This window comes from Corapipo altera, unplaced genomic scaffold, assembly GCF_003945725.1.
Source record: "Corapipo altera isolate COAL_440 unplaced genomic scaffold, ASM394572v1 22b, whole genome shotgun sequence".
Taxonomy (NCBI): Eukaryota; Metazoa; Chordata; class Aves; order Passeriformes; family Pipridae; genus Corapipo; species Corapipo altera.
In genome coordinates, this window is record NW_020884876.1 from 240,757 (window position 1) to 265,182 (window position 24,426).

Sequence of the window (24,426 nt, forward strand, 5' to 3'; positions counted from 1 at the left end):
TTTTATGTAAGGCTAATATTGAACTGTTTCCTCTTTCCACACGTTTTAAAGAAAGAACAATTTTAAACATCTGTAATTATAGAACTTAAAACTGTTGAGCAGATAACATAAATTCACTGTTGATGCATATTTGCTCTCAGTGGGGATATTTGCTTTATCATTTAATGGGTTAGTCCTACAGTTATTAAAACGTTAACTGTTTTCCCAATAGCCATTATAACAACTGCTTTTGCTAAATAAATCTGATGTGGTTCAGCCTGAAGAGACAGCTTTATACTGAAACTCTGTTCTATCTCATTCCTCTCTTGATTTCCCCTTTTTATCTATTTCAGATTATGCCATTGCTACAGCTTCTTCATCTTATTCTTTTCTCCTTTTCCATTTCTCAGAAACAGCACACAGAAATCATGGGAAATGAGAGCTGGAAGAGACCTTGAGAGGTCACATTCTGTATCTTCCTTCTGTTTTTCTCATTATGTGGACTCTAAAGAAAGGGCACAGATATAGAGAACTCAAATTAACGCTTGGTTCACTTGGATATTCTGTGATGAAGAAAGCTCTCCTTTCCTCCTTTTTGCTCTGTGAGTTTCACCATGAATACATCCTGTAAGATAGAACTGCTTTCTTCCAAGGAAGAAAAACACACAGCCAAATAAAGATAACTGTGCAGTGTTCATCCAGAGGCAGATAAAAAAATGCTCCAGGCTGAACTAATTTCTAATAATCAATTTCCATCAGCTGAGGTCTATTATGTACTTTAAGGTTGATTTGCCAGAGTGGTTTTAATTATTTATCAGTTAAGTGTAGACTTGAAAAGACAACATTTTTCCCCTCTGGAATCTGTTAGCACCCTATTTCAAGCCTGTCTAGATCTTCTGATCCTTGTCTATCTCTCAGCACTCATTTTGCTTTGTTGAAGCTTATGGCATTTTCTGTAATTTTTTTTTTTTTTTTAGTGCAATGGAGAATGGTTCCCTTAGAAGCATCAAATAAGGTGTTGTTTTAAATTAGTGACAAACTATAATTTTATAACCAAGTATTGAGATACTACTAATATATTCAGGCAAAGGGTTGTGTGATGCTGATAGACTGTGAATGCACATAGGAATGTTTTGGCTCTACTCCCTTCCATCTTGCTGATCCCTCTACATTGAACTGATATCTCTTAGAGTCAGGACTAAACTCCTGGATGAGGAAAGACAAGGCAAGACAAGGACTGAAACTCTTCATTCCTCATAATATAAAGGACAGGAACTGGAAAGATGTGCAAAAGACAGTCGAGTGGGGCACAAAATAAGTGTAAACACCAGGATGCAGTGGTAACATCTGTACCAATAATTTTGGTAGCAGTTGATATGTCATTTATTGAAAAGTGTAGTGTTATTGTGGTATTGATATATTACGTCTCACCATTCCAAATCAATATTCAGTGAGCAAATGAACTAGAAAATGCTTAAAAAACCTCACATATCTTCTGGAATCTAAGATTAAAATTCAGATTTGACAACAATACAACAGATGAGGAAAGGAGATTTGTACTTTGGAAGTCCTGTAGGCCTGGTACATGTTGTACAATCAAAATAGTATTCTGTCACTGTGAATGGAGGCAACATTTACAAGATAGTTTATTCTTTGGTGGATTTTTGGTCAACATTTAATTTACTGAAATGCTTCATAGTAACCATAGCCTAAAGAAAAATTTTTCCATGGACTAAGCTCTGTTTCCTAACAGTAAATATGAGGGGAAGAGAGAGAGAGATAGAAATAGGAAGAGAGACAAGGGGGAGAGAGAGAGAGAATGAAAGAGAGGTGGATTAAGTAAAAAGGTAAAGATATCACCACCACATGGATTCTGACAACATCCTGACAGTCCTTTTTCTAGTCTTCTTGGTGGTGAGGGTACCAAAATCGTGTTTCTGGGGTACCACTTTTATACAGTCTATGTCCCAGATAGTCATGGGACATCACAGATGTTCCCACAACATGGGATGGCATGGGTGTAGGTACTTGTTTTCTTTCCCATAGCTTGCACAGTGGGAATGTCCTTCATTTAGGTCTGAAATTAATGCTTTCCTTTCTAACATTTCTTTCCATTGTGGGAATCTTTGTCCAGATAGGTAACCCACATCTGCTATCAGGCCTGGTTCCTCTTGTTGCCATCTGCTCTTATCGCAAGTTCCCGTCATAGTGGCTTGTCTTATGGGAATTTCCTTCTTTGACAGTGTTTTGAGACAATTAACTGCATTCTTTAAGTCCTGAGAGCTGGCTCTTACAAGACTTTGTGCCTTCCCTTGCAAGGGCTGTACAAGATGTACTTCTACTGTACTTTAGACATCTGGAAGCTATTTGGACTTTCTGTAATCATTCACTGCCACAGTGACTTCACAGAGTTACCTAGTGCCTCCCAGCCTGCAAATATGTATATTACTGAACAATACATATGTCTTATAATATGCTTTTGGCTTGAGGTGGCACAACAGAAGCCAGTATATTATTGCATAGCTGTGATGTTACAAATTGAAGGAGAGAACTATTCTGCACAGGTATTGGGAGTGGTGAGAGGATTCTTTCTGGATTTCTATGAGAAAGGTTTAGCAACAAATGGCTTGATAAAATAGCTGTCTTAATAAAACAGAATAGATAGACAGTAAATCTTCCATCTCTTAGATGCTAGGAACCTTGTTTTCATGCAGCATCAGACAGGTCTTGGATAGATTTTCCCATGGCACTCTGCACAGGTGCCAACCATGGAGGGGTTCCTTCCCCCTTTCATGCTGTAGTGACCTTTATCTTGTGTAAAAATCCAACCCATGTATCTTCCTGGTAGACTGGATGCTATCTCTGTTATAACAGCCACTAGTGTCTGGTAAGAGCCGGCATGGGGCACTTCAGCAGAATCCCTTACAGAAACTACTCATGCTAATCTATGGGTCCTTACAATCTTAATACAAGGCCCAGTAGTGGCTTGTCCAAGATCACTAATTCCTCAAACACATTGTCTTCCACAGTGTTCCTGATAGAATAATCAATTGCACAAGACCAAGCATTGAGAGTTCAATCCTTTGTAATGGGTTTTTGTTTGCATTTAAATATTTTAATTATTTTTTGCAAAACTCAGCAGACAAGTTATCCCAAAGAACACAATTATAGGTCATACATATTGTATGGGTTTGTTGGTATTGAACTGATTTTTACTGATTTAGTGTAATCCAAGTTTCTTCACTAAAACTTGTGTGAAACATTTAATGCTTCTGTGACGAAGGTGCTGCATTTGGTAGGAAATGAAGCACCATACAAATTAAGAAGTGAAGCTTTCTATCCTCAGCTGATGATGCAACATAAAAGCAAAGTACTTGCTCCATTTTTATTTAAAGATATCAGTAAGACCACATAATCATGGTGTTCAGATATTTCAATTCTAGTTTGGTTCACATAAATGCCTTGAATGCAACATGTTAAGGATATAAATACTAGACATGTTTGAAAATTAGGAAGACTCAGAATCTTATCCTTGGTGAATCAAAATTTAAAGAAAATCAAAACAAAGTGAAATATTTTGCTTTCAACATCCTGTTTTCCAAGTGCCTGATGACTTCAGCCGGTAACTGAATAGCCTTTTCTATTGCCAGTTGCTGACCTTTGAGTATGTCTTCCCAGTTCTAAGACCACATATGTTTAACAAGTAACTGTGTCTGCATCTTGAATGTGTAAAAGTTGGGGGTTGTTTATAGATTCCAAATATTGTACTAAATGATTTTCCTGAAAACTGGTCATAAAGATTTATTGCTTTCTTATCTACTGTCTTTATTATAACATTGTGAATAATGCTTTCTGAGAAAAAAAATTCTTCATTTTAGCTCAATATAAAATGTTTTGTTTCATTGCTCTTAAGTAAAAAGATAGAGTTGAAATCAGCATCAAACGAAAATATCATTCTAAATGGAAAAATCAAGAAATTTCATTTTGAAAATATCCGAACATGTTGTTCTCATGTTTTTCAGCTGTACTATTTCTTACTGATAAATGAAAGTTTTGATTTTTTTTAAATCTTAGTAATAGAAATTGTTTCAATAGCATCTATTTTCAAAACAGTCCACAGATTAACAATTACATATTTCAGAATAAATATCTTCTGTAATTTCAGAATTTTATTGTGTTTCAGGAAAGCATAAGTACCTATTTAATTATATCTCTTACCTCCAATCATCACTAAGTAAATATTATTAAAAATTCTATGTTCTCCAAAGTTTTGTTTAAATTAATAAGGAGATTTAAGTGTCCCAAAATAGTAATTTTTCCTGCAATGTGTTTCACAGAGCATAAAAAAGACTTTGCAACTTAAATTTTTGTATAAATAAGCTAGACAAAAATAGCATTTCTTCCCCACTACCGCTTCCCTTGCCCCCCATTTACAAGATTCTTCATAGCAGCTATTTCAAGGTATTTATTTTAAAAAGTCCCTGCAATCCTTCTTCCTGTTGCAAATTGTATTCTTTCCCATTTCTCAAGTAATTATCTGTGATAGGTTCCTCATGACACAGATTGGCAGAAATTAAATTATTAAATCAAGGATATTAGGTAATAATAATAATAATAATAATAATAATAATAATAATAATAATAATAATAATAATAATAATAATAAATAACCCATTACATTTAAACAGACTATTTAATCTTCAAAGTGCTTTCCAAGCCTTCACTATTTAAAAAACGAAGGAAAAAATTAACTTTAAGGGATCATAGACCTCTTGGTTATCAGACATACCCAGGAATTGGACATTCCAGGTTCCCACCTAGGACTTAAGTTGTTTAGCAGAATCATAGAATCACTATAACAGAATCACTAAGGTTGGAAAAGACCTCCAAGATCTTCGAGTCCAAGGGGTAGGGAAAGCTCATCAGGACTGGATTTATCAATGTCTCTGTATTTTATAATGGTTACACACAAAATCTTTCAATCAGTGATAATTTCTGCATTTTTGGATGTAAGAGTTAATTGGTCTCTACAAGTGAGTCTTCTTGGGTAACAAGTGGGGTAGTTCACCTCCAGTCAGTAGAGGACATGTGAAGCTGTCCTATGAGGACTATCTCAATCTTGCATCAAATGGCTCATCTACACTGGTTTTGCATTTGTCTCTATTGGCTGCCCAAAGGACAATAAAAGCTGAACACCTCTGAGAAAAAAGTTGGGCATGACATTGTCCTTGTTCTCATATTTTATCCTTGAGCATGCCTCTTGGCTTGAGAGATATAACTTTTATATGTAGACAGCAGTGTGAACTTTTAAATAATGCCACACACTTATTGTAAAGAACTAAACACCACTTTCACAAAATTGCACTTGCACTTCTTTGTGTGGCAGCAATGATGCAGCTTTTTTTTTGGGAACAAGTATCTGTGATTTTGAGTCCTAGTTGAGTCCTCATGGTCTTCAAAGACCATCTCTTTATCTTTGAAATTTTATGGCTGACATCAGAGGAATCAATCAGACTGGGGTCTGATGGTTTCTTGACGTTGGTTTTTATTCCACTGTTGTAAGAACTCTCAGGTAGTCTGGATTGTCCTTTTGAGTGTGAGGGGTAAGAAAAAGCACTTGCTGAGGAAAGATTTGCTATTTCCTTGTTTAAAGCAAACCACCTGAATGTAATTCTGTGCAATGTGCCCATCTAGGATGGCCCTGCTTGAGCAGGGAGGCTGGACCAGCTGCCCCACTTCCAACCTTACCCATTCTGTTATTCTGTGACTCTGTGAAAGGGTTTCCTTAGTGTATTTCAATTGCTGTTCTAATAATTGGAATCTAATTTGTAACCTTTTCCTGAACATCTTAACTGAATATCAGAAAAGTAGGTAATAATATTGATAGTGTAGATATCTTGGAATTTACATAAGCAGAAAGAAAAAGATCTTCATCTTGCCTTTGCAGGAAGGCAGAGAAATTAAAAGCATGGTTCTGTTCATCCGTGGTTCTGTTGGAATTCTGATAACAGTGTAAGTTCTGGAAGAAGAGATTCTTTAGGTGTAACTTAACAGGATAAAAACATTCCTAATGACCCCAACACAACGAATACAGAAGCATGCTGGCATCCCTTATATGGCTGATCTTCATTATATTCCACTGGTCTTTTTGCTTCTTGTTTATAAGAGTATATTAAGAGATAAGTTAAGATGTTTGAGATTTGATATGACCAAGACTTTAAGAGCTTGTGATTTTTTCTTTTTACTTCATCCAACTTGATGCCTTTCTGATGGACCTAGGGAGTTCTTAGGTGGTGTTCTTGCTTATGTGACATGCAATCAATCCACTATTCGTGCTTTGGAGAACTGTGAGGAGCTGTAGTGATGAAACATCATGAGCATTTTGCAATTGAGCAGGTATTGATGTCTAAGATAAGTTGCAGAAAGGATCTCAAAAGATCTGAGTTCAATTCCCTTTTTCATGAAGTGCTTTATTCTAATAAAAAACATCAGGGGGGAGACTTTATAAGAGGAATAGCAACACATCATCTTTTACATCATTTGGAGAGTGATGTCATAAGTATATTCGGTAGCTGAGGCGGAGAGTGAGTAATCTAGAAGGATTTGATGAAACCTATAATTGGGTTTGGGTTTATTTGTTGTTTTCCTCTCCTAATACCACTCTTCATTAATACTTCATCAATATGACTTTTTCATAGGATAATAAGGAAAGGAGATGTGGGAAGGAGAGAAAATATAAGGACTACAAGGCTGACTTGTTAATTTTTAGGTATCAATTTGACCATTTCAGCAACTGGTATTTTTCATTAACAAGATAGGCAATTATCACTACAGTTTAGCTGGGCTTTTTGTCTTCTTATTTTCAGATCTTTTTAGAAACATATTTAACATAGAAGAGTATACAGTCTTTGGCTGCTTTTCTGGTTGCTACCTAGTGAATGTACTTTTCAGCAGAATAGCTCTGACCATTGCTGCTTAGCAAAGTGGTCTGTTATTTCTATAGAGATTTTCCTTTTACTTTTCAGGAGCTGAAGAAAACCTCATATATCCAGAAGACAGCAAAATAGATGGCGTTTGACTCGGTTGAAATAAAGGTATTTTCTGTCCCATGCACAGTTAGGTCCAGAAAGCCCATTCTTTTACTGGGTTGTTTAATAAAACATTTTGTTTGACCCTTCTTTTTTCATTCCCTCTCCTCCTGTTTTCTTTTTTTAGCTTCAGAAATTCCCTGAAGGAATTCAGTTCTCTGTTAGGTATAACATAATGTCATTGGCAAAACTGAAAAGATCATTTCTTATGTAACATGATATATTGTTGGTTTTCAAATGTATCTCACCACCACTTTTCAATGAACCCTCCATAAATCCAGCTGAGGGCAGGCAAGATCCATGTAGTTCTGAGAGAAAGAATAAATGGATTTACTACAGATTCATGAGTTGTTTCCTCACAGCCTGCCAGCTATTATACCCAAGTATAGTATATCTGATGGAATTATACTGAACGTTTCTGCAGCAACTGAATTTGAGAAAGATCACCACTAGTCTCAAAAGGAATAGAATCTCTTTTTCTTAATTTACCATAAAATATAAACTCATTTTAGCATATGAGTTTAAAATTAAGTGTAATGACAGTTTAATTTCTTTAAAGACAACATTGTACTCCTGCCTTTCATGATCTGTGTGAGTTTACATACATCATAAATCATTCCCTGCATACTCAAAATACAGAGTGCATGCACAACAGATAAGATTTGAATAAAATCGGAACAACAGATATTGTTCCACTGGTTTAGTCATTTAAATCTGCAAGTTTTTGCATCTTTGTATCAAATACTTGCTTTCTTTTTTTTCCCCTCCTCATTAAGTGCCTTGCTTTTAAGGCTCAACACAACAACTTCACAGGGGCAGCAGCAGCCATATTCATTTTCATTAGGCATTCAACTCTTGTTGCTCTCCTCATCCCTGCAAGGCAAAGCATGGCCATGTACATACTCATGTCAGTGGTAACAGGCGACTGAGAAAGAGGTATGTCTGTACCCTGTCTTCCCTTCTTGGACCTATCCTGCCTGACAGTCTTTGCATTAAGAACCACATATAACAGGCCATGCAGACAGGAAAAGCTGCAGCATCCCTGGCAGTCAGGCAGGCTGGGGTAATTTCCTTCTCTTTCTGTATTATAGGGAAAAGTCATAGTGGCAGGAGACACTTTGCTAAAGTGTGATATTCTCATGTTCTGCCATTTAGCCTGCTATGTTGCTATAGTACTGAGGATAAAGAAATTTTCCACACTTGGTTGTTTGAAAATTCATGGTAAACCATATTTAAAATGGAGAAGCAGAATATCTTGTGTTGTAGTATGTCTATTAACTATACTATGGAAATAATTAAAAACCTTTCTATATGCAATTAAGAGAGTTGTTTCCTCATATATAATCTTAAATGCATGTTCTAAAAATCAAGAATGTAAATTCAGTTTATGCCTAGTGCAAGTCTTCATTGTCTATCCCCCACCTCCCCAGGGAAGCTCAAACACACCATGTTTTCCAAAGCTGAGAAAGGATTTAACTATCAGAAGCCTGTTTTTCCATCTTTATTTGGGTTGGCCAGGCCACTTAGAGAGAGAAAAAAAAAGCAGAGATATCTCTTCATATCTTCTCACTGAGTCATGAAGACTTGAAAGCAAGGGGCTACCCACTCCTAAGTGAGTTTTAATGGTAGAAATACCTTGTGGATAATAAATACATTGAACATGGTATTAGAAGGTTGATCTCAAAACTATTTATAAGGTAAAAATGAATCATTCATCCTCTTCTTACTTTTGAGTTTACTACACCAAATACATCAATCTTCCCACTGTACCCTACCATTACACTTCACTTGCAATGTGCATTTCAAGGGAATCAGATTTCAAGAAACTAGATGTTGAGGAATTATATTAAAGCAGATCTATTTGGGTGAGTAGTGGAGTAGCCTTGATGAGAACATATTTATGGATTTAAAACTGTATTATTTATGTGGAGGTTTGGGCCAGGAACAGTGTTCTATGAAATTGTGATCTCAGCATAACATAAAGCAAACAAGCCTTTTCAAGTGGATTAAGAGTACTCAAGTGGTCTGAGCAGAAAGCTATAACAAATATTGACTACCAAACTGAAGAGAGGAACGCAGTGAGCTACATTAGACAGGTTCATCCCTGTCTATATTTATTTTATGTATCCCTGGCAATTGAAAATAATGAAAGAAATGTGGCTCTATTAATAGGGAAACAAGAATATTAGCCTTGCTAAGTGGCTGACAAAGAGCTCTGTTATAACATTACATCCTAGAGTGCAGGAGATTTCTCTCCTGCTCTTCTTTTCCCTCAGGAACCCTCTGCCCTGTTTTCTTATTCCAGTGCACAGCCCTGTGACTCAGGCTATGCTGCAAGATAACTCCTTGACCCCACAAGGCTAGATAATATTCCTTATATATGCTGTACTGTTTCAGTCCTCCTAACATGAGATGATAGCTCCTAAGGGGATAAAGAGTGTTGTTATCAAGTTAAGTTTCTTTAACAAGCCAATGGTCCAATCCAATATAAAAATCAATTTTTCATAGCTTCACAATGAAGAAGTATAATGTATTTTTATTGGATCTAGCCCTGAGCTATCTTGTCAAAAGTTAGCAAAATATTGTTCAAAACCCCTTATCAAATCAGGGGTTTCTAAGCTTTTCTTGTTTTTCCCAAACACAGAGGAACCTAAAACATCATAAATCTGTGAAAGAGTGAAAAAAGCGAGTTGTGCTAGGTGACAGAAATTGGTTATGCATCATCTAAGTTGACAGTTTTCTGGAAGGGATAACTTAATAAGTTTCGGCTTGTCTATTTTTTTTTTAAGTTCCATCAAAAATCCAGGTTCAGTGATAGAGATGGACACAAATGATACTAGAAACTAATAATACCATGTAAATGACCTTATACTTTTCACAAATGAGGACAGTTTCCCCAGTCAGGAGAGTTCTAGGTCACTAATTAATATAGAGCAGCACCATTTACCTTCTTTCTCTTCAGAAGACTGCACAAGAGAAACTTCTGAATTTTAATAAGTATTTGTGCTGGAGAGAAGGGGTAAAAGATATTTGAATAATTTAGCTTGGAGATAGTTTAATTGTATTTATTATTGTGCATTATATTTGACAGTCATTTTATAATTTTAATATCAGCCTAATTAGGAAGCGGAAAAAAAGCTAAAATCACATTACCAACCCTCTTTCTCTCATTATTATTATTTTGTAAATGAGTCATTTGATCATGATACACATTTTAGACATTCACCTCCATTTTGTTATTTAGATGAATATCAAGCAACAGTTAATTGCTGTCTAAATCATTAGGTTTCTTTCAGTATATTCTCTCAATTGTTCTTATACCCATTCTTTTGCAACAATATGCATTAAATGAACATCACTGAAATGCAGATTAAGACCAGCGCTGGAACGTTAGGACACTTGAATCTCCTCAGTTTCCTGTGTTTGTCTTTCTATAACAGCATAGTCTTATCTCCATTTTGACATATCTTTTTAATCAGTCAATTGGTCATTGAAATGATGGCCTAACTTAGAAATGGGGAGTTTAATGGGACAACATGAGAAGATTTTTCTTGGAGAACACAGAGATACTCTGGATGGGAGTAGAGACACATAACGACATTCAAGCAGAGAACTGGCCAAAACCCAGCTGCAAATTTATTTCAAATCATTATTTTTTCCTCAAGCCAGAGAGGAACTTAAGTCATTACTCTGATCTTCTGTTGAACTCAAAGAGAAATAACTGAAATTACTTAAGTGTTGTCTAAACCTGAGAACTATCAGAAGAAGAAATTTCTGATTTGAATGCTACAGATGTCCAGAAGAGACACTAAAGGGAAATTACTCATAGACTTTCTACCATAGTAGGATTTTAAGAATTATTTTATCTTGGTTCAGATTAGGCTTTTACATGCATAGTTTTTGTCTTCACCAGCTGAGAAAAAGAATATGTTATTTGGGGGATATTTTGTGCTAAGTTTGACTTAATAATTCAAGACTAGATTTTCACTTAGGTATTTTCTCTATTCCTTATTCATCAGTACACATTATCCTAAGATTTTCTGTCAATTAATCATTCGTAGCAATTTAGGTATAGCTGTAGCTATGAGGCACTCCACCATCACTTCAGTCATTTAAGAAAACCTGACACGCCATCCAGTAAACATGCTGAGTAATCAGAGCTGGAGAAACAAATCTGCATCATTTTAGTTGGAAATCTGTTCTGAATTTTACAATGATGCTGATTTTGGCTAAATAATGTCTTTTAAAATGTAGTATAAATATATCTTGTCTTTATTTCCATGTTAGAGCAGCAAACATAGCATTGTATCCAAGTCCAATTTTTTTTTCCTCAGATGTACCTTATGTTTCAGGAATTATGCTTTTTTTTGCATAATTTTGGGGGTCATGTCCCTTGACCTGTCATTCAAACATGAAATCAGATTACCTTCAGTGAGATTTCTTATGTGAGCTGAAAATCTTGGGCAAGCTTTGTTTAAATGTTTGAGGTATATTTCTCCTTACAGATGTCTGTTATTGAAGATACAGAAAACACAAATCCTTAACTGAAGGCTTTTCAGTGCTTCCTCTGTTAAAAGATATGTATCTTTGTCTTCTTGATTGACTACAAATGACTGAATCTTTTTTTTAAAGTCATTGGTTCCACCTAAATCCTTCAAGAGCACATTAGGTAGTTGAAATTGTATTTTTTTAAAAGTATTTCTTCACTTGCAAAATTGACAACGATCTGAATTCTTCATCTGGACTGCATGAAAGAGTTTTAGATCTCCGTACATTTCTGCTTTTAAAAATCAAGATTACTTTCTCATCTTTTGAGAACCATTATCTTTTCATGGTTATATATTCTCCCATTTATATGCAATACTGAAATGCAGTGTTTTTCCCAAGTTCTGCAGGTTACTGATAAATGGACTTTTGTAGTGTCATAGCAAGCTTATTAAAATAACTAGGAGTTGTTGTAAGCAATGCCAAAGGTAAAATGCAAGTCACATACTTGCATGAGCCGTTTGACGGGAGCCAGGTTTGTGTGTTGAGATATCTTTGATATTAATAACTGGTTAAAATGAAAAAAAATGGTTTCAGGAACAGATGACAATATCCTGCCTGGATTTCAGTTACTCCTTACAGCAATATGCTTACAATTGTAAATACATAATAATTTGTTTCCTTCTGTCCCAAGTCCTTTATCTAAATGTCATTCTTCAGCAGGTTAAGAGGAATGATGAAACGTTAGATTTTTGATTTTTCATCTTGAGTATATGTATGAAAGTTTTTTGATTAGCACCACTGCCTGCTTAATTATCGAAGAGTGAAATTATGTATAGAAAACAATTTCAAAGCAGTGATTTCTCACTTTCTCTTGAGTAAGAAGCTGACCATTTCTGATATGATTTACCTCCTCGAAAATACTACTACCTATGGAAAAAAAAAAACATTTTCTCAAATACATGATGATCCAGTAGAGGAACATAAAATCCTATTTTTGTAATTGGACAAACTCTTGCCCTCTTAGTATCATTCAGTAGTACAAATTGAACTTTGATTTGAATTTGTGTTTGAATTATAAAAAATGAGAGTCCATGAGCAATTTCTAGACAAAGGTCAAGTGTTTGAAAAGAATGACCATTGGGAGCTGGAGCTAGATCATCCCTAAGGTCCCTCCCAACACAAACTATTCTATGATTCTGTTTTTCAGGGGGCTAACCAGTTTGTAGCTTTACTTGTTAGTACTCCCTAAAAGGATATGGAAACTGTTACTCAACCTTAAACTTTTTTCTCTTCTTATTATTTCAACCTAAATATATTTATTTTCTAGAACCTGTACTGTTTGATTAATTTTGAGTGTTGTGTTGATACCATGAAGCTCAGAGCGGAGACATGCTGTGCTGTCCTTTCCCAGACTAGGATATATAGGGTTTCATTTCCCCAAGAAGAGAGCAATCTGCAACCCTAAAACTACATTGTGATCTTCACAGGCCTCCTACTGCCTTTGGATACAATCTCTCACCATCAGAAAATTTCTGTGTAGGGACAGCAACACTCTCTTCTCTTTCAGTGAAGAACTGTTGACTGGGGAAAATATAAGAGATGTAGGCAGAGAGGGAGATAGAGAGGAAGAAAACCTGGAGAGAAAGTATATGGAGAGAAAAAAATGTATGGTAATTTTATTTTTACCTGCTTTTAGAGTTATTTGTTCATGCTTTGGCAGCAGATTGCATTAGCTGAGAAACATAATTTCTTTGGGCTTTGTGAATCTAGATCTTTTAACTGTGAAAATAGAATGTTAACATTTTTAATAACCTACCACTGAGTAATTTGAAGTACAGTTTTTATTAAGTCTAGAAAGCATAATATTATCTTGTCTATTTTCATGTTCTGTAAAAGGCTCTAAAATGGCAGGATCAATTAGTTTTGATTTCCATACCAATCAGTCCAGATGGTTCCCATTATTTGCTGAAGATAGTTGCAAATTGAATTTTTCAAACCCATAATTCACATTTTGTAAAAGGTGATACTGAACTATCTTTTTGCAGAAAATCAGAGCTGAACCCTGTCTAATCTCATCTTTCTTCAGACTTGGAAGCAACTTTGGAAAGTACAATGTACTATTTCAGGAAAGGGGAAAAACAGGCTCTGTTACATTCTTTTCAGAGAAAATGGAAAAATGTTTGCTTAGATAACGTATTAAGAGGTTTGCATGGTATCTTTTTCAAAGATATTAGAAATTATATTGGATTTTACAAAGTGTTTGTAATTTACTGTTCCAGGAGTAAGCCATTACTAGCACTTCAGATATATCTATAGCTGAACACAATCTACTTTATGTTATATCATAGCAAAACCCTTAGAAAAAATGTTTATAGACACTGTTAATCTAACCATCAGTACAAACTTTTTTGTAAAGAGCCTCCTACAATCAACCATACTCATATAATGTATCTGAACAACAGTTAATAAACAATTCTGGTTCCTTATCATAGCATCTGAGTCTATATCTCTTCCTTTTACCATGTAGTGTATCTTTGATCCATAAATAATGCGGATTTCAATCCTCATATAATGCATAAGGTTGTGTGCATCACTTTGATCCAGGACTACCATTGCAATATTTATTGTGCTTTATTATACTTTCTACCATTCCCTGTGAGTAATAAGAATTGCGAAAAGATTTATATATATGTATGCATGCACACAAACTATATATAGATGTATATTATATCTTTACATATAGTATCTTTATATACCTTTTATGTATGTGTACATATGGTATCTTTAAAGGTATCATTTTATTCTTCTATTAAAAAGTCAGTTGAAGTTCCTATCTTTAACTGTTTATGAGTCAACTGGAAGTTTTGTTTTAAAATATCTGGAGGAGTTGTGCATTTTTTCCTGATCAAATACTCAAAGCAATCAACAAACTAAGAACGTAACCTGTTAGAGCTAAATTACTGTTAAATAGCAAGATCATACCTACATGGAGACAGGTATCGGTCATTATTACTAGTATCCTTTTTCATCTGTTTTAGAAACTATCAGAGCATTAATCATATCATTTGCATTACTCAAGAGAGAGTTTGAAGCATCCTCAGGTGTCTTGCAGTACTCCAAAGAAATGGGAATTTCAAAGGCTAAAATTGTAGTTAGAATACGGCTTTGTAGTATTTGGCTTCTGATATCAAATTTATCTTTGCATGCCAATTAACTATTAGGCATTTATTCTGCTTTTACCAACATGTACTTTCCCAGTTCCGTGATTTTTCTTTAAGGTTTTTAATATGATTGCCAACAAAAGCAAGAATTGTGTGATTACATTGTCAGCCTCCTTTTTTCCCCTCTGATAACATTTGAATTCACTGACTAATTGCAATCCAATTTTGACAGGTGGACAAAACTTTCAAAAATAATTAAGTTCTTAGAAGCTTTGTAGAAACAAGCAGCTGAGAATAGGAGGGAGAATCTCTGAGTACCTGGATGAAGGGAATGTCAACTGTGAGCGTGTAGCTAATGAGGCACCGCAAACACACAGAAGCGAGAGATATAAGTGTCTCCACTCCTGGAAAAGCTTCAGCAGAATCTTGTACCTTTGTGTACACCAAAATAATTGCAATCCTGCAAGTAGGAAATAAAACTTCTTTTTTTTTTTTTTTTAATACTTTGAAAAGGAAATTGAGCCATATAGCTGTTATCATTAGAAGCATTTGGGAATCAGATACTGTTCCAATAGCTGGTTTTTTTTTTTTTTTTTTTTCTGAAAAAATCAACACCTACTACTTATTATACCTGGAGTAGTTTTACATTTGGATGCTCCTGCTTAGAGAAGCTGTGAAGTAAATGAGATTAACTAGAACAACTAATTGAGTACCGCAGAGACTGACAGACCTCAGGTCTAATAAACACCTTGCAATGTCAGTAGAGATAATAGGTCTGTAGCTGCTGAAGAGGCAGCTGAGTTTTAGGGGGAAAGAGAAAAAAAAAATATGAAGAAAAAATCTAAATATCTTGACCATAAACTACTGGGTCAATGTCATGCCATCAGGTACCTGTACCTGGAGAATAATTGATGATGGAGAACTTCTTAGCAAATTAAAAATATCTACATGGAAATGATAAGTAATATGAAAAATATGTAGCTGCGTGTAGGGCAGATAGAAATGACCTTGTTTTGCAAGACTTTACTTTTCTCTAATTGTTATATGATAATCACAGTAGCAATGAGCTACATACCAGTTTTATTTTGATACTATTGAATTAGGGTCATCCTTATAATAGCAACTCATTTGAAGCAAAATATCCCAGAAAAATACCAGAAAACCATGAACCAAAAATATTAAAAATTCCTGTCTCTCATTATAACTCTGCTGTGGCTGACACCTGCAGAGCTTCATGGCTCAGAGGTCACCAGGAGAAGCCTGCAACCACCAGTGGCCATCAATTTATGTATGACAGTGTAAAAAGTCACTGCAGATCCCATCTAAACCAGGCAGAGTCACCCTTAAAGGACTTTCATTCTCCAAGGCAATTTCTTTTCACATTTTTGGTGGATTCCTCTTTGATCCATATCCTTTAAAGCACAAAGGTACAAAGTGTCTCATCCTGCAATTTTTACAGTGCCCTTGTATTTTTTATTTAGTTCCTAAAGATTGTTTCCCCTCCATTTCATTTGAAAACAGTACTTTACTTGAAAGCTAATGGATGTTCAGGGTAATGAATATTCTTTATATTTTACTTATGCAAATCACAACCAGGAGAATGCTTACAATAAATCAGCAGCTTTTGCAGCAGACATGAGCAGGACTTGCCTGCCACCACATTCCTGGTTTAAAATCAACTAAACTGTGTCCTAGAGCTGCAGTGGTTTCTTGGGCTGAGCTGTATAGAATGCAACCTTACTTACAGCGGATGTTCCTAAGTGTAGGCATGCTCCTGCAGCAGCTGAAGCACAGTCACAGCTTGTGGACCACTTCATTAAAAAGGGTCTTTGGAGAACCATTGCAATTATGGTCCATATACTAGAGTGCCTACCTGTAGGTGACATGTCACAGGGCTTTGACTTGGTTTAAAGAGAGGTGAATTAATGTATTTAGGTACAAACTTATGGCACAGTGAATTACAGAACACCTATCTCCAGAAAATTTATCTTCTGATCATGGGCTGGTGTAGATGACACACTATCTCATTTTTATTATAAGATTCCCTCTTACAACTCATAGTCAGCTGTAGGAGAGAGGTGTGGGCTGAGGAGTATTGGAAAGGGAAGCAGCTGAAGGTGCCTGTGTGTGATGTTTGGGGTGACCAGTGTTTCCTGCCATGCACCATGCACGGCTGGGCTCTTCCACCTTCATTAGGACAGAAGGAGAGGAACACATTCTTTCTCAGACATTTCTACTGATGATTTTTCACTAGAAGTCTTTGGTTTCTTTCTCCAAAGTCTCTGGGAGGACTGAGCCTTGCATTGATAAGATAAATGTTTATTACACCACAGGATGGGCGGGGCCTCTTTACAAGCCATTACTGAACAACTGGTCAAGCTTTTCACAGGTTGTCACAACTAGGCATGTAAAGCTGCAAAGCTCTGAAGGATCTTCACCTGTACACCTGTGTGTGAGATAGAGCAAGGAAAAGAAAAGAGGGAAGAGGGAAGGGAAAAGCCAGTGAATTACAGAAGTGACACCAATAATCTGTCTTTATTGCTGATGTGACTCATTGTCTCTTCAACACCATTTTGAGGTAAAGTTATTTCTCACAGAAAGTGAGAAGTAACTGGGGGGGTTGCTGTGTGGGAAGTGGTCCCGATGTTCATGCACTGAGGCATCCTGTCCCCCAGTATGTGTTTCTGTGTATTCTACTATTTATATACTCCTTCCATATCAACAGTACCAGCATTCCGTATTTCATTATTCAAAAGATCCAATGGCCATATATGTGCATACAAGTGCATATACGCATACAGACATGTAAACATATATATAGATGTATGGTATATCTTATTTCCATTTTGTAACTTTAAGTGATTTGGTAGATCTGTAGTTCAATAAATATGCATCTTTAGCATAGAAATTAAATTTATTCCAACACAGTTGAGATTGTATCTTCTCTATGCAGAGCTCATGTCTCAGAGTATGGAAAGAAAATTTGAGAAAAACTTTAAATTGGTCTTAAAAGCACAATAAAATGTTAGAAGTATAACTTTATCATAAATATTTTACAGCAGAGCCATATAAGTTCACAGTATTCCCATTATAGCTTTTAATTTATTCACTTTCTGTATGAGGCACTTCTATACATGATCTCTCTTTATTGTAAGTTCACAGATGAATGGAATTAATTTTATCCTCACATATTGCAGTTTTAACATAAATATTTGTTCCCATTTGTACCACCTGTCCTTGAATACAGCTGAGGAAGAGAATAATCAAAAGTGTAACTTTTACCTCTACTTTATCAGGATATTATAAGCGAATATAAAGGTGCATATTAGTGTGTGATCTGCAGTAAGTTCATTTTCATAAACCACAATATTAGAAAGGAGTTTAGGTGAATGAAACCTGTAAAAATGACAACCTATTCCCCAGTTTTATATAGTGAAAATTACCTTTAATATGTTATGAAACCTCTTCAGAGCTTTTTGGCCTGATCACTTTCAAGGAAACACAAATCTTTGGCTCTGTATAGAAAATGATATGGATCTGACTCATTAGAACAGGAAACTAAGAAAGAAGAAAACATTGTTGTCTTCTATACTGAAGTCATAGAATCACAGAATAGTTTGGGTTGGAACATTCAAAGGTCATCTAGTCCAACACCCCTGCAATGAGTAGGGCTGTCTCCAACCTAATCGGGTTGCTCAGAGCCCCATCCAACAGGACCATGACTCTTTCCAGGTATGGGGCATCTAGCTCTTCTTTGGGAAATCTGGTCCAGCGTTTCACCACCCTCATTGTAAAAAAATCCTTTTTACATCTAATTTAAATCTACCCTCTTTTAATTTAAACCATTATCAGTTGTCCTATCACACTAGACCCTGTTAAAAAGTCTGTCCACATCTTTCTTAGAACTCCATTTAAGTATTGAAAGACCAACAGAAGAACTCAACATAATGTGCACATGAATAGGAAATGAAAGGCACAATCAGACTCCTAAATTGTATTATGTATTTTATAGTCTTTTACAAGCTATTCCATAGCATTTTGGCATGAATAGGAGTTAAACAAACGTTTAACTGCCTCACCAAAGCAACAATAAAATTATGTTACATTGTGAGCATAATTCACTATACATTTTCTGAAAAGAGGAATCAATCACCCCAGCAAACTGAATGTGCCAATTGGTTTAGCAGTTACACATCCCTGTGGCCAAGGCAATTAATGCAATACAAAATGAAGGTCTAATAGACAAATATAGTAAGTTTTTTAGTGTGCAGATATTGAAATTTTTTCTTCCAATAAACACACAAGAAGAAAAGGGATTTAAATTCTGTTGAACTATTTTATAATTCCATTTTCAATTACCAGAGTTATCACAATGTATGCAGTGATATTACAATGGATAGGTACCTGGTCAACTCACTCGTGAATTTTTGGTTCAAAATTGATGAGTGCATATTATTCTGTAAGTGGAATGGGGTCAGGCACAATATACTCTGCTTAAAAGACTAGGTGAAACCCACACCTGTCCTTACAAGCTGGAAATAAAACTGATATAAGCTGCAGTCCTTGAACAGCTCACAGCTTCAAAAGTCAGAAAACTGGGATCATTCTCTGCAAACTTTGGAATTTGTGTTCTCCACTGTCAGACCAACTTTGACCTTTAAAGGACTGAAAAACTCCTGTCTCTCAAAAATAATAAGACTTCTGATGGCCAAACAGCTCCAATCCTTACTAGAGCTAATGGAGCAAATATTTGTTCATGGATGTAATCTATCACTGATTTGCTTCTGATATATATTCTGAGATGAAAGTTAATTATACCACAGTAGGTCCATATGGGTAGAAAGAGAGTGAGTAAGTTTTAAAGTGTTTATCAGCACTGAAAATTCAGAGAAGGAAAAAAACAAACTTTCTGCTAGGTTATTTGATATACCCCTTCACAGGATTTACCCCCTCAGTGATTTGGCCCATAACAAGTGAAATTGATATTTTGACCAGTAGTATTTCAAAGACTATACTTACTTTGCTTGTAATACATATTCATATTACAAAATGCAATCTCTTTAGCTGTTTCTACAAATCCTATGGAGAACTTAACCCTGTCATTACATACAACTCAATAAAGTGGTTTCGATCACCCAAAGCTTTGTAGTTATCAACTTAGCTGGTCAGTACCTGGCCACTGAATTGCTTTGCCACCAGAACTTACGTATTTTAACCCTGTCAGAGACAAAGGCCAACTGATATCTTCAGTTGCCCAGTCTCTTTGAACTGCTCTTTAAATAGGGTCAATGCTACTGACCCTCATGCAGGCTGCGAAAGGGTGGCTTTGTGCCTGATTACTTATTCCCGTCACAATTTTGGATGAAGTTCATTGAATATGTACAGGAAAAAAACCAAGCTCCATTATTGCTGTTTATCCTCCTTGTAGAGCTTCTATGTAGTAATTCTGCAAGAAGGACAAATTGCACATACAGATAAAGCACGAGGACTTGTGTACATAAAAAAGTGTACCAAAGAATTTGATTTAATCAATATAAACACCAGTAGAGAAAATCATCTCTGACTCAACTGTTCAGTGAGAAAGAGTAAGATAATGCTAAGAAAACATTATTACTGTCTGGCCTTATTTAAAAAATCACTTCGCATGTTGAAATTCTCATCAGATAAAGGCCAGTTTATTTGGTTAGGAAAGTTGCTTTCAAAGTAAGGAACAATATTACATTTTTTGCATTCAAACAGGAGAGCAATTGTCTTTCATATGAGCATAGCCTTTTTTAATATAGAAAAGTACAATAGTTCATTACAAAACAGCAGCGGAGTAAGGAATTATGGCTCCTGTTGTATTGTGTACAGTAAGTGGATGGTTAATTTTTTCAGAAGTTAATTTAGGTCCTTGATTTTTTGTTGATGCTCTGAAAGTAGAATATAACTTTCTTCAAAATAGGATTTCGTTTTTGTTTGTGATCTCTGAGCAGCAACAGCCTTTATTTTTTCTAAACAAAAATCATGACTACCCTATCCAATTTAATTTTTCCCTGTTTCTGTGAAAGGCTTAGAATTTGTAAAATGCATTTCTCTCACTGAAAACAATTACTTTATAAAAATGGTTTCAAATGGGTACTCAGGTAGCTGATAAAACAAAATGGATTAGTAAATCAAAGGAAAATATGACTTGAAGTGAAGAGGATAGTAATTTTCTTCCTATTTAACTCAGAATTCACTGAAAAGGGACACTTGCAGCTTCATGCAACATTTTGAATATGAGTAGTGCTCTGATGGTATCTTTAAAGTGAAATAATTACATTTTAAGTATTGAAAACCTGAAGTGAAGTATGCAAGCCTTAGTCTGGAGAAGGACAAAAGGGGCTGAAAGGAGAAAACCACATTATATTATAACGCACTGTCACAGACACCATTCTGACTGGAAAGCAATATAGTCTAACAAATTAGGTCTGAGGTATGGAATGAGAAAACCTGTTTTCTATTCTTGGTACTGCTGATGACTAATGGAGTGACCCTAGTGAGTCATTTCGAGTCACTGTTTCTCTCTTTTCAGGACTGGATTAAAAACAGTTCTGGGGAGGGAATGCCTTTTTTTTTTTTTTAGGGTCTATATAGTGCCAAAACACTGGGTCTTCTAAAACTGTGATAATATGAATGTTCTTAAAGAAATGCTTCACTGAAACTTGAGGTGACCTGAACCAGATATTTCTGGAGCATCAAAAACAGTATGAAAAAATCTCTTTCCTTGTTTCATTGTGTGTTCTTATAAGATGATATTCTTGACTTCATATAGAGGAGCAAAAATTCAGTCTTTAAAATATCTCAGTAAAGTCTGCCTTCCAGTATTTCTCTGCAGTTTTGCACCCCAGAGTATTTCAATCATCCAGGCTTTTAGGTCTTTAATTACACAATGTCACTGAAGTGAACTTTTGAACCTAAGAGAGATGTTTTAAAAAAAATTGAAGTAGCTTTTATGTACAATATTCCTGTGCTGAATTCACAGCATTTTCATGATTTTTCAGATTATTAAACACTGACTTCAAAAACTATTTCTTCAAAGACTTGTCTGTCTTCAGAAATAATGAGAGGCATTTCTCACTTTAGAAACATTCCCTCTCTAACTATAAGCACAAAATTTAACTTTAAACAGTGTAAGGGTTTGGCTGCCTGAAGTTTGCATATAACCATGACAGGAAAAAAAAGTGATGCTCATCTCCTTTGATAGCATTGCTACTGCTCTGTAAGTAGCTGGAACAGTCACTTGTTAAAGTGTCCTGTCCCTGACCAGAGGACAAGGAGAAAATAAAAGCCTTTAATCATCTCAGAGTTAAGGTTAGCCACATATAGCAGTGAATTCAGGGCAAGAGGACTACCATTAGCAAAACCAGTTGTTTCTAAAGGTCAAAAAGTAAAATTTTTGGAAACCCATATATTTTTCATCTTGCTGAATATTTGGGGGAAAAAAATGAAAGTTGGTGGACTTCTTTGTCTCTAGATTTAACAGTCACACAAGGCTATAAAATCTCCTCAGGAGTATGTTGAAGCTCTCCTCAATCCTTGCAAAACTAAGGAGACTTACTAAGCTTCTCCCTGAAACCCTATATGCTTGCTCAGGAATCTGATAGCCCACAATCCTTACACAACCTTTACAAAGCTCTTTGGGAACTTTTTAAATATCCACCCCCTCCTGAGATCCTTTGGAGGAGATAGCTGATGATCTCACACCCCTAGTGGGTCAGGAGTTCTATCAATGCATCTTTTCTCCATTCATAAAAGTTTTCCTAGTTTTACTGTTACATTTCTAACTGTGGTAGGCTGCTGGGAATGTTCATGTACTGTTTGATTAAACTCACCGTTTTTAAGCAGTCAAACAATGCCTCCTCTTTGTACAGCTCAAAATGATCATTTGAAAAACTAAAACAAAAGGACTGTACTAAACTCGTTTACTGTCTATCAAACCTTAAGACCACAGTGATAATGATGCCAGGCTTACCTAAATAGACAAAACTGTGACAATGTTTTTCCAGAAATTATTGTTACCAGAAATTAATATTTTGAATGGACTCACATGATCTGTCATTAAGTCTTATCTATTACCAGCTGTTTATAATTTAAACTTAAGGTTGAATCAGCTATTCAAGGCTCCATTTGTAATCAGTGGGAATATATGCAATCAGTGGGGATATATGCAGGAGAGTCAATGAAATTAAAAGATGACCAAAGGGACATTCCATACTCTATGACCTCGTGCTAAGTATATATAGCAGGAGGGGAAGAAGGAGAGATGTTTGGAGTGATGTTGTTTGTCTTCCCAGGTAACCAGTATGTGAGATGGGGGCCCTGCTTTCCTGGAGATGGCTGAACACCTGCCTGCCCATGGGAAGCAGTGAACTAATTCCTTGTTTTGCTTTGCATGTGAGCACAGCTTTTGCTCTCCCTATTAAACTATCTTTACCTTAACCCACTAGTTTTCTGGCTTTTACCCTTCTGATTCTCTCCTGGATCCTGCTGGTAAGGAGTGGGTGGGCAGCTGGGTGGGGTTAAATCACAACACTGATACATATCTATTATCCATTTGAGTGAATTAAAGTTGTATTTTCTATCAGTAAACTCAAGAACCATCTTATACTTGAAATTCACCCATGAGAAAAGGTATCAAGACTTTTGTGTCTTAATGATACCTCAAATATCAAAGAGTTAGTGCAAATATTTTTGATTCATAGTAATTTTAAGGGTATTATCAAAGGTATTAATTTAACAGTCTTTATTCAAGTATTTAATCTTTACCACATGCACGGCAGCTTGAGTCTATGAATGCTGTAAATTAAATCTTTTTCCATGCTCTTATGTTTTGCATCAGATTAAAAATAAATCTTTTTCATCTATAGTAAATATCTCTATATTTAGATTGCCATGATCTCAGAATCACTTTTAAATTGCAGTCAAATCAAGTACAAAAGTCTTAATACAGATCATGCTTTACTTTGTTTCTTATAACAAAAAAGTACAAAGACATCCATTCTTATTTTTTCTTTCTCCCTCTCACATAATCAGCCATACACAAGGCTGACTAGCTATTCTGATTCCGTGCTTTTCAGCTCGTTTCTACCATTGCTTAACAGCCTCTCCTTCTGGAGAAAAACAGCTGTGGAGAGTAAGCAAATTTAGCAGTTCAGTCCTTCAAACAAAATAAAGCAGATTTCTTCATGCATAGGTACAGAATATATGACATTGCATGTTTTCCCATCTGGTGACTTATGAAAAAAAGTCCTTCTGCTTTATAATCAAGATTTGATTAATGCATTTATCTTGATTTTTAAATGCATGCAGGTTACAGAGATCTGAAACAAAAATAATGTTAAGTAATTGGCATTTGATGTCTTCTAAAATATTCCTAAATTTCTCTTTTACTTGTAGTGCTTGCCCAGGCTTTTATATCTGGGTTTTTTGGCTCCATTTCAGTCACATGAGCCTCCAGATACAGTTCTGACAGACATACCAGTATGCTAGCAGTACAGCTACGTGATGTACAGTTTTTCAAAATAGTTTTTTTTCAATTTGAGCTGTCTTTTATTCCCTTGAAAAATCTGTCCTGAGTAAATAAATGTGTGTTATTAGAAAGAATGAGATGTTGTGTTTTGTTTTAAGTTCTGTTTTCAGTTTGGTATTTGTTGTACGGTGCCCAAAACATTCTTTTTTGCCTATGT